This window comes from Polistes dominula, unplaced genomic scaffold (assembly GCF_049000335.1).
Source record: "Polistes dominula isolate Pdom_NZ unplaced genomic scaffold, Pdom_raw_medaka contig_471, whole genome shotgun sequence".
NCBI lineage: Eukaryota > Metazoa > Arthropoda > Insecta > Hymenoptera > Vespidae > Polistes > Polistes dominula.
In genome coordinates this window covers 1-13,127 of record NW_028300978.1, presented here as the reverse complement: position 1 = coordinate 13,127, position 13,127 = coordinate 1, and the positions used below count along the sequence as shown (strand labels likewise).

Below are 13,127 nucleotides of genomic sequence, written 5' to 3'. Positions count from 1 at the left end.
AGAGATTACGAATAAACTGTGACACAAGGGTGAGAACAACACAAAGGTGGATGTTAGAGAAAATAATCAAACCTCTTTTGTAGTCGGAAACAGAAGAGAGGTTCCATTATATAACCGAAGGAAGACATCTTCGAATATTTAGCACATCTTCTGAAGAGGACGAAGGTCTACAGGAAAATGTTAATTCGATATCTAATTATACGGCAGAAAACTGTTCATGGTCTAAGAAACATTTTGTACCAAAATTATATGATTTTGATGAATCAAATTCGGGGATAAGGGGTCACTTATCGGAAATATCCACGTTTGGATGCGTTTAAAATATTTTTCTCAGAAGAATTAATTACTGGAATTTGCGAGAAAACAAAAATTTCCATAAAAATCTGGCGCAAACAAAATTCATGCGTCATCACGCGTAAATAACTGGACAGATACTTCACTTCGGAAATATATTTATTTATCGCTATTACTATGCTAATGTCCAGAATGAAAAACATCTATAAGAGAATATTGGTCTACTGATAAAGTTACAAAAACTGAAATTTTTTCAAACTAATGAGTTAGGTAGAATCATTGCTGAAAATGCTACATTTTAATGATGACAATAATATGGAGTCGAATGATCCGTTGATAAAAATAAGACCAGTGGTTACTAAACTTAGAAACTCATTTTCTAAATCATTTTATCCATATGAATATTTATGCATAGACGAAAGTCTTTTGTTTATAAAGAAGACTGTTCTTTAAACAGTATATCCCACAAAGAGGAGTAGATTTGGCATTAAGTCATTCATTATTTGTGATTGTAAAACCGGCTATATACTAGACTTCATAATTTATTCTGGAAAAAATAGTGATGTCACTGAGAAAGTCCATCAATTGGACAATCTGGAAACATTACTTTGACACTTATGAAATCATACCTAGGAAAAGGGCATACACTTATCACTGACAATTGGTACACGAGTCCGCACTTATACAATCTATTACACGAAAAGGAAAAACCAATGCCTTTGGAACTGTGCGACAAAATAGGAAAGATATGCCAAAAATGGAAGAAAAATTAAAAGGCGGAGAAGGAATCGATCGACACACAATCTATTAGCGTTAAAATGGCGGGATAAAAAAGATGTATGGATGCTATCCACCTCACATTCTGATGATTTCGTGGAAACCAAAAAAATAATTATTAAACTGGCGAACCAAAGCGAAAACCAAAGTGTGAGGACTACAATGCCTTGATGGGCGCAGTTGATAAAATCGATATGACTTTGAGTTCGCTTCACTGCGTTCGCAAAAGCACAAGGTGGTATAAAAAATATTTCTTCCATCTCTTAGACCTCGCCATATATAATGGTATATTCTCCATAAAGATACTAATGAAAAAATTGTAACATGAAAAATTCCACCTGCGACTAGTAAAAGATATTTTGAGAGAATACCCACCAGATAGAGTAGAGACTAAAGGAGGAAGAAGTCATTCGGACGACCTCCCATTCCGATTAACAGAGAGGATTTCCTTGTTCCTGCGAACTAATGAAAATGGAAAACATTCTTCACGACGCAGATGCGTTGTTTGTACAAAAAATAATCGAAGAACGACTCGCGTTACGAGTGCAAAAATGTAACGTTGGCTTGTGCATTGAACCATGTTTTGAGAGTTATCACACAATACAAAATTATTAAATTTAAAATTTAAAAGGTGCAATTTACTACTATTATATTGTTCGTGTTATGAAATAAATGATTATTAAGGGTTTGAGGTCACCACGTAATTTATTTTAATTATTTTTTCGTACGGAGTGGACAGTCCACGGCGCACGCTTAACGCCGACAACGTCTGCTCTTTCGTAAAAAGTACGCAGTCCACGGTGAGCTGTCTCGTACAGAGTGGGGCAGTCCACGGTGAGATGCCTCGTGGGAGGGGCGGTCCACGGCGCACGCTTAACTTCTGGCAACTCAGCGCTCAAAGGGTTAAAGAAAAGTCACAGCTTTGCATCGTTAGGCATGTACTAAAATATATAGAATTGACAAAGGACCTGAGGAAGAAGTGTGAAAAATTATTAATAACTTGAAAGAAACCGCACAATGACGCTTCGTCTCAGACAATAAGTAGGTGGATTAAGTCTGTCCTATCTGATAGCGGAGTGAGTAAAGAGTTCACAGCGTATAGCACAAGACACGCGTCGACGTCGTCAGCTTGCAGAAAAGGACTAGATATTAATGTAATTAAGTCTACAGACGGGTGGTCAAAATCATCAAAAGTATTCGCAAGATTTTATAATCGGCCCTTACGAGAGGCAGATACCAATTTTGCCGAAACTGTGTTTTTGGAAAAATAAGACATGTGGCTGGGGAAAAATAATAGAACTCGTTTCCTTTTTTGATTATATGTACTCTGAACATCTACGTGTTTTGTAATCCCGATAATGAGACATTATAAAATTCTGATCGAACTTCGCCCGTCTCTGGCGGGCTCGTTTGGTCCTTTCATTCTCTCACACTGTTCTTAAAACATTTTTTTAAAGTGAAAACTTCTTTAGAATGGGAGTGATCTGCAAAGTAAAAAAACGGAGCTATGAAATGGCTGCTATACTAAATAATGAGAGAAAAAGAGACAAACATATAGGATTTAGCCTACGAGAGAATAAGACGGAATATAGCTATGTAGTGTTTCCTATTCTCGGTCTCCTCTTTATGCTATGCTTCGTAGTTATTGCTCCTGGTTGTATATGTGTGTGTTTGTGTGCGACTGCACACTACAAAGCGTGGACACGTATTCTTTCGATACTCGAAATGTTTTGTAGATAGGGAGCGATGGAAAGGTAGAAGAATAAACAGAGATAAGCACGTAGGTATGCGACAAAAGTATAAGGTCCAAACCAACCGAAGGTCGAAATAAAGAAAGAAGGTGCGTGGTCTGTTTTTATTTTACCAAACGTGGTATTTCTTTTCTATTTAAAAATGTTTCTATTTTATTGAAAAATTAATGTAAGATTTGTGAAAACAAACTGTACCGCTGAACTGACTGGACCGGGACTCGAACCACGGATCTTTTCGCTTTCCGGGCGACTGCTCTTTAACCAATTGAGCTATCCAGGGCCCACCGACCAGTTCCCTTTCACGAATGCTTATCAAGTTTGGCATGGAGGCGTTCGTCCCACATTAATATTAAATTATTTATTTCGCAAATATTGTAATTAACAGTTACGAAATATATAGAATATAATAATTGTATTGTTTGCAATATTTTTCAAAAAAAAAAATGAAACGATTATCAGATACATCAGAGAAAAAAAATTAAACAACATTGTAGAATATTTTTCTTATAAATATCTAAAGACATGTTTTTTTAATTAAAGTGTTTGCGTATTTAGAAAATTTATACTAATTTTTCAATAAAATAGAAAAGTTTTTAAGAAAACAAAAACACCAAAAAATCAAAAAAAAAATTCAAATAAAAAAAAAATATAAAAAAAAATTTAAAAAAATAAAAAACAAAAAAAAAAACCAAATACAAAAAGATTTAATAAATATAAATAAAAAACAAAAAAAAACAAAAAAAAACAACTACAATCACACAACACATCAACAAAACAAAACAAAAAAAAATTATTCAAACCATAAATACAAAACCGAACAACAAAAAGAGAATATAAGAAAACCAATACATACATACCCAACAAAAATATATAAAATATAAAATATACCGTATTGCCGCATATTTCCAAAATTTCCCCTTTCTCCCCAATCACATACGACACATAAGATAGAATACATTTTTCCCCCCCACTACCCGCACACAACAAAAAAAAAAAAAGGAGAAACGGATTGACAACGAACTTCATTTTATTTATTTTATTTATATAATAAATCAAAACCATATTTTTTTATTTACATTTTTTTTTTTTAAAAATGTATCTATTTTATTGATATAGTAATAATTTATTTATTTCTAAATAAAAAAAAAAAAAATAAAAATAAAGAAAAAAAAAAAATAATAAATAATTAAATATAAAAAAAAAAAAAAAAAAAAAAAAAAAACACCAGACACAACAAAAAAAAAATAAAGAGTAATATAGGAAAAATAAGGAGCAGATGACAAATTCTATACACAAGCAAGTAAATTTTGTTTTATTTTTTTATTTTTTTTTTTTTATAAAATTTATTTGATACCTAAAGACAAAATTTGTCTATTTAATTTTTTTTTTATTTTTTTTTATGAAAAATATCCAGAGGTGTGTTGCCCCCGCGTATATGATAATTATATTATAAATTATGATATTTGTATATTTTATAAATTTTACAATTTTTTTTCAAAAAAAAAAAACATTTTAAGATGTTGAACGCCAAGCGTGAATCGGTGGAGCTTACCACGGAGCTGAAATTTGAGACTCGTAGTGTACACAGTTAGATAAGCTGAGAGAGCGATACGATTCAATGCATTTTTTTGATTTTTCGTTGTTCAGATCTTTATTTAGACGAAAGTATTTAGAAAGATAAGTTTGTGGTCCAAAGAATAAGGACGAGATATGTTATAAATAATTAAGGGTCTCGAAGTGTGGTAGGCTACAGAGTTGAAAAAACATTTCTAAAGAATATCTATATTAGATCTTTCGTTGCATTTTACCAGAACCTTCGTTCAGTCCAGCAGTATTTTCCATATGTTTTTCGTAACGTCTTTATTTCATTTATCCTAAAATGTTTATTAAATAGCGCAAGAATGTAGATGAAAACGGGAAATAGAAAACCATACTAACAAAAAAATTGTCATACCTGAGATTCAAAAAAGGATTACTCTATATTTACTTAATTTCTAACGAATTATATTTCCTTTGATAAACATCTTACCATTTTTGTGTCTATCTATGACTATCGCATCTAGCATTCCGTTTTTATTGCTTGAATTGTGAAAATTTATCAGCTATTTATCAGCTATTCCACCCAGAGACCATACCGGTGACTCCTATTATATATAGTAATAATATTATATATAAATAAATCCTACAAATCATTTTACTCTTAAAACTGTCCATTCGTCTTATTCTCTTGGAACTTAGATTTTTGAAGGTTTCACTTCTAACACGTGTGATCTGCACACAAGATTTTTTTTCTTTCTAATTTCAAATAGAATGACTTCTTGAAAATTTTTTTACCTTCCTAAAATTTTATGTTTCACAGGATAGTGAAAAAATTTTTTTTTAATTTGAAAAATAAAGAAAAAAAACATTTACTTATCAACTGTGAGAGTTTCTCACGTCGCGTAAGTAAAGTCAGGCACAAAAAAAACCTCTGTTCGGATGTTTTCGTTTTATTTCGGCTGTCTACGTAGTTTCTAGCCGCTACCTTGAATATATATATATACGAATACCTAGTATTTTACAATAGTACCAATTTTTTTAGATGATAATGACATTTATTACGTCCTCGTCAAAAATAAAATATTTTTTATTTTTATTTTTAGGTATTCTCGTGGTAAAGTATCTCCACAAAATGCCCAGTCAATTTTGAAGAAAAGAGCTTTTAAAATTTCGCTTCTTCTTATCTTTATCTTATGTTTTTTTAAACATAAACTGTTATCAAATGGCGTTGTGGCGTAAATATACCGTGTTCTTGCTTCTCACTTCGACGATTAGTGTTCGATTCTTTGTAGGGAAAGTTTTTGGTGGAAAATCCCTGATGAGACATCCGCAATGTCGTCTAGTAAGTTTATTTCGGTATCGGAATTTGAACTTTTGTAAAAATATTTGACCGCGTATAAAAGTATGACAAAATAGAGTAGCCAATTTATGATCAAGATATAAAAGTCTTGATTAAAAAATAAAAACCTAAGGAATTGTAATGATAAAATAAATTCAAGAATAAACAGGATGAATCATATTTTCGTGTCTCTTACGAAAATGTGCGTATATAAAACAGAAGAGTAAGGCTACAAGAAATGTTTTTCTTTTTTTTGTCACCTTGTCATAGCGTGAGTACAAATATATGAAAAAGTGTGTTTTCGTGCGCGCGTTGTGTGCTTAACCGCAGTGGTTCTTAACCGATGTTCCGCGAAATTTTATGAAAGCTCCAATGTATATTATACCTAATTTGTAAATATATTGTTAAAATCTGCAAAAATCAACGAGCTAAGATATAGCACTAAAATTAAGGAAAAACAATTTTATAAAAGAGTTAAAATAAAGTTTTTACTAATATTAAATTTTTAAATTAATGTTTTCTTTTTTATTTCCTATTTTTATAATTATCTCTATTACTTTTATAATACTTATAATTAAATGTTAAAAATATGTTGTATTATATTATTTCCTGTATAATGTATAATCTATATAACTTCCAATATTAATAAAAGTTAAAAGTTTACGCACATTTTTCTCTTAGTTTTATTATCTTAATCGTCTTAATGATTTTGGTGTTCAGCATATTTTCCTTTTAATCCAAAATGTTCAGTGACTTCGAAAAGGTTAAGAACCACTGGCATAACCAAAAACAACAAAACGATCAAAACATCAAGTGTGAACTTCAAAGAAAAGAAAAGTAAGAAAAAAAGATGATGAAATAAATGACAACACACGATAGAGGGGGTAAAGAAGAGGTAGCTTAAATAAGAAATTAAAATTGAATCATATTGCGTGTATATTCTGTTTAAAATATATTAATGTCGACATTCCGAGAGCGTGAAAATCAGGCAGAAAAATTATAATTATTATTATTATATATATCTACTATATATATTTATATTTAATATTTTATACTTTATATATATATAGATGTAAAGAAAGTGTATTTTCTTCCGTTGAATTACGCGCGATTTTAGAAGTAAGCAGGTAGTAGAAAAGACTTTATGTGTATAGACCAGATTGGATATATAAATAAGAGAGACAAAGGAAAGAAAGACGTTACGTATATAGATCAGATTTAATATTTAAATAAGACAGATAGATTTAATAGACTAGGAAAGTGAGTGTTAAAAGTGAGGAATAGGCATAATTGTCGTTTTTCTTTTCAGGTAATATTAAATTGTTCGTTTTTGTAAATACTGTGTATAGGGAAATAAAGTTAATGTAGTAGTAAATTCTTTTTCAGAACAACACCTCGTGCTATTCTTGAAAATTCTTTTCGAAACACTTCTATTTTGGTCTTATATATATTATTTACTATTTGATATATCTGTATCCCTTCTGCAACACGGTATCCTATAACACAGTCTCCTTCTAAAAAAACCTTAGCCCAACACTGTACTTCTACAGCTGCGAAGAGACTTGCCGTCTTAAAAATACAGTGTTGCGGATAGAATTTTTTATATCTCCTCAGCCTAAAAACAAAAGTCTCATACAACACGATTTCACACAACACGGAATTTTCTAGGAACCTATCTACCGTTTTATAGGAGGGTTACCTATGTATATTATATACTGTACCATTATAAATTTTTTTATTGTTGCTCAGCATTTGGTTATTTCAAAAATCGTATACTATAATTTGTAATGAAAACAGCTTTAAATACTAAATAATACTTTTAACGAAAATGAATTTTATGATTATACCAATATTCTATAATTAAGTAATATTAATATACACAAAAAAGTACCAAAAAATATGTAGGCCATGAAATAATAGAATGCAGTATGCAATGTATTAACAATTTAAATAAGATTCTTACCCATTTTTGTAGTAGCTCTCGTGGATTGGACCACTAGCACACACACACACACATTTTCAAAAACCAATAATAAAATAATACTAGTCACGAGTAATATTTAATTTTACTAAAATATATTATCTCAAATTTGATTATCGTTAAGTTTATACTTTTACATCATTGATAAATCTTGTTTAAAAATTTCACAGATTTAATACAAAAGAATTACAGCCCTACCAATAAATGAAATGGCACGCTTCGCTTTCTGATCTTATTTATAAACCTATGCTTGTCCCCACTCCCTTAACCGGTTACTTTCCATCAACAACGAATCGTTTTTAGGATATGCGAACTTTGTTCCTTATTGGTTACTTATACCAACGCCAACGAAGCTCATTGGCTTAGGAACTAACACAAAGGAAACACTTCCTGACCTTCGAATACGAGACTTTCAAAAATATCAGATAGAAACAGAAAATGGTCTGGAACGTTATAATAAAAATAATTTTTCGAATAAAAAGAAATCCATGTGTATAAAAAAGGACCGCTTCAATTAGGTGTATATTACGTAATAAGCTTAACTCCTGGGTAAACAGTTAAATATTCACATATAATCTATATATTGCCTACTAGTTACTCGTTAAAGTTATAATAAGATTTTTGCTGGAACAACAGCAATGTTTTTGTAATTGTATAAATTAATATAATATTATTTATTTATTTTTCGATATCTAAAAGATTAAGTTTATTACGATCAAAAAATTAATTTATAGAATCAATCACTAATCAATTAAAAACCTATAATAAAAAAAATCAAATGATTTAAATTATTGTTAAAATTAAAGAAGTGAATTTACACATATTATTTAAAGCATATGCATTTAAAACATATGATAATATTATGCTAATTAGTGCGATATAAAATTATTTTTTTTCTTAATTAAATAGCAAGATGTAAGATAGTAAATTGCAAAAAAACTCTTGATTCTGCACTTTTAAAAAGCATATCCATTAATCTACAGATTAAATTAGTAATTTGTACATAAACTGTTTTCGAGCTTTAGCGGTAACATATATACATGAAACACACTTGTAACAAAATCATATTTATAAGTGTGAGAGTTCGTCGCTTTTATATACCTATTATTGGTAATCGCAACTTCCTATGTTTTTTATCGGAATCTCCAGACCATTTCAAATAAGATGAAGACTGGATCTTTCGATACTTTCTGACCGAGAATATTCGCAGACTTAGGAGCATTCATAATGCACAAAGCAATATTATCTGATGATGTAGTATTTCAAACACGATGAAACGCGCTCGCTTTCTTTCAGTCGCGCCGCTATTACATGCGCATTCATATTCACATTTATATTCACATTCAATTGCTGCATGCACCAAATAAAGGCATTTACTTGACTCTTATAGAAACTTCCCAAAATGTTCCTGCATACACACGCACACACACTCTTTATCCCTCATTTTTTCCTCATCCTTACATATTTTGTAGGAAGGGATTCTATCTTAACAGTTAGATTTCTTAATATTCTCTTTAAACATCTTCAAAAGCGTTATTTTGATGTAAAAGACAAAACAGGGTCTCAGATAGCAGAAAAATTTTTACAAATTTTCAATTGCAAATAGTAACTAAATAAAAATTCAATTCAAACGATTTTAGAGTTTTGAAAAGCGTTAAGTGTTACTTCAAAGACTATTTCAAAATGCTTTCATGCAATGAGAAAAATTCATAACAAAGAAAAATGACAATCAGGCAGGAAATAAATTTAACACTTTAAATATTTGAAAGGAAATTTAAAAGAAAATATAAGTGTTTATTTACATATTTTGTAACTTTTATATAATGTCAATTTAAAAAAATTGGTATAGAAATACATAATTAATAATACAAATACGTATATTGTTAAATAATATTTTAATAATAGAGACTCATTTCATTTGAAGTAGTATTTTTAACTGGCACATATAAATTCAATTGAAGTTAAAAAAAATAAAAAATAATCAATCAAAACTTAGTTTTTTTAAATATCCATTCAACGTCAATTTTGTTTAAACAAAATGTTGACAAAAATATACTTAAAATTAAAAATATTTATATTTGAAAAAAATTATATACAAATAATAGAAACTAGCTTTTCTTGAATCAGTAAATTCGACTGACTTTGTCCGTATAGTTTCAGTGTTAATATTACTGTAAGCACATTCTCAAAAATTATGAATAGTAAACTACTAACTCTGATTGTGAGCACTTGTTATACTACTCGCTATTTGATATACATATCTTACAACAGGATTGCCAGGTAGTTCCCGATTGGTCCACCGATTCTTTATATATCTTGCATAATTGTGGTAGTTCACGAAAATTTTCATTATGGCTTTAAACTTAGCGTATATATTTGAGCTATTTGTTAAAAAAAAGCAGTTTGAAATTTCACATAGATATATATTTCTTTAGCTATAGTAGTAGTGTAGTAGTCTATAATCTAAGCGGCACTTTGTGTGTGTGTGTGTGTGTGTCTCAAAAGCCGCCAATATCTACACATCTTATCTTGACAGGGAAAATTATATTTTTCATTTTCTTTCTTTCTTTCTTTTTTTCATTATTGTGAAGTAAGCGTAATAAATCTTCTCTTATAAATGAGTATTTTATATTAATTTTATAAAGAAAATTACTAGTATACTATAGACTAGTATACTTTTATAAAGGATAATACAAATATAATATATTGTTAACGATGGCTTTTGGCAATTTGTTCTTTAAGAAGTAAAATACTTTGCCTTTGTTCTGGTAGAAGCATGGCCATTTGTTCGTTTGATAAAAGTAATACCATAGATATTAATTCTGACTATAAGTAAAAATAAATAATTATTTTGAAACATATAGAAATATTTTTTGTTGTGTATCATTGAGAGAGCTGTATTTTTACATACCTTTTCTTTATCCAACCTACTGTCTGGTATATTAGCTGCTGGCGACATTCCCCTCATAAGTCAAGAAGTAGGAGTACTTGTAGATGTTGTAAGAGCGGTGGTAGGAGGTACACCTTTATTCGTATTCGAAACAACCACAGGTGGTGGTGGAACTGTAAAATCTGCTACTATATGATGGGAAGTGCTTGTTATGATAGAAGGTTCTACGGTTACAGGAGCTGTAAGATCATCGCATGTATATAAGATAGATATTTATCTGTAAAATCTTTTGCATATATTGATTTGCAATATTTATATATAAAAACTTACGAGTAGGTTTAGCGATTATTGGATCAATAGACATACGAGGATTTCTTTGAATCTTTTGGATCTCTACCAAATCCATTAACTCTTAGATCACGGTAAAAGCTAAAAAGTCATAAAAGAATAAATTAATATAATAAATGAGAATTATTAGGTATTAATTATTTGAAAACATTAACAATATCTTTCAACTTCTTCTACTACAGGAAGGTTGCTACAAAAAATAATATATATTTGAATATATTGTTTAATTAATACAAATGATAATTGAGTATTGATAATATACTAACTTTTCTGGTAGAGTAAAAATAGTAGGAGATACCCTAGGGTCAGCAGTAGTAATTCTAATTGATGGTACGGTAATCGGAGTTTTTTGGGTTTGCGGTGGTCCTCTTGAAGATTGATCTAATCTTGCTAAACGCGGATCAATCTGTTCATCCAATGTTCGAATTTCTACATCTTGGTCTAAAGATATAAAATAATTGTCTTACATTTTTTTATTCCTAGTTATACTGAATATCTTAATTAATAGTAATAATACCTGCAAAAATAGGTACAAAAGGATTGGCAACTACTAGTGTAGGTCTTGCTGCTGTTGATGGTTCTTCGATACGAGGTGAAATCTCATGTATCACTGGCTTTTCTGAAGGTGTCAAAACGCTTAGGTTTGGATTAGCTTTACGTAGCATACTAACAGCAGTATGAGAATCCACTATTCGCATTACTAACTGTATTTGTAATAAAGCATAGGCAAGTTGTGGATTCTGAAGTAACATCTGTCGTACTTAATTAGGATTATTCTGCACACATATCTTCATGTGTTGCATTAATTCAAACATTTTTTCAGGTGGAAGGAAAGTTACTGCTTTACTAATTGCTTCGGGAGTTTTGTCAGCTTGAACTGCATCTCCATTCAGATTCTCAGTTTTATGTCCCTGTAAAAGACTCTGCATTTCTATACGACTCTTTTTTGTACACGCAATGCTTACGCATAGCGTTCTTTCACCAATTTTGTAACCATTTAAATTTTCTATCGCACTAAGTGCTGTCTCTTGATTCTTGTATTCGCAGAAACCATAACCTTTAGGCTTCCCTATCTCACGATCACATCTCAATCTACAAATAATTTAAGATTTTAATTATTACAGACATTTAATTCATATACCAGAAAAATTCTTTATTGTTAGATAATGCATCATCAATAAGAGAAAACAATAACAATTTGTTTTCTAAGAAAAATTAATGAGAAGATTTACTTGATGGAAAGTACTGGGCCAACTTTGCTGAATATATCTTTCAAGTTCTCCTCGGTTGCTTCGTACGGGATATTCCCGACTGTAAACAAAGTCTCCATAAGTCTTCATATTTTATTTCTATTTAAAACTTTCAAAATTGTCAACTGATAAACATTAATATACAAATATGTCTTTTACGTCAAATCAAAAAGATGCATGCATATAGAAAATTTAGCATAAATTGATAAATCTTTTAAAAAGAAATAAAAAATAATGTATTTATCCTTTCATAGAAAAATAAAGTATACCTATGAACATATTAAAGGATTAACAGTAGAACTACCAACAATTGTTACATTATTATTTTTACCAAACCGGTCATTTTGACCCGTGCGATTTAGTTGGCCAAATATAAAAGTTCAAAGAAAAGTTTTAAAGAAAATAAAATATATTTTATTTTAATATATTGCAATTATACATATATATATACGTAATATATACATCTATTTACATTAAAGGTAGTAATATTATTTGTTTTTTATTTAGGCTTAGTTATTATTTTGATTACAACAATTTTTACATAAAGACATTTTTTTCAATGTACATTTACCAGAAACATGTTTCTTACGGCTAGCACATATATTCATAGTTTTATTTTCATTACCAAAACCTACTTGGCAAGTTTTTCGTATATTAGAATTCTTTGGAATATTCAAGAGGTCATTCAAGTTTTTCAGTTCAGATGGATCTTTATACTCTGCGCTAAGTTCTTCTGCTAATTGAAACAAATTATCAATATATTTCACCAATTGTTTCGTTATATAAAACCCAGGCATTTATTACTGCTAAGTCGAGAATGTTAAAAAATAATTGAAGAGGCCACCTTCGAAATCCTTACTTCATCCTGTACTTTCTGGCCATCTGATCCGTCATGTCTACCCTGAATTTAGTTTTATTATAAAAAATTATGGTTTTAAGCAGTTATTTATGTTTTTTT

General features: G+C 29.8%; 1 pseudogene; it reads right to left on the bottom strand.

The window, feature by feature from the left end:
• Nucleotides 1–10,514: 10,514 nt before the first annotated feature.
• Nucleotides 10,515–12,905, bottom strand: LOC107073569 (uncharacterized; annotated as a pseudogene).
• Between the last annotated feature and the right edge of the window lie 222 nt (nucleotides 12,906–13,127).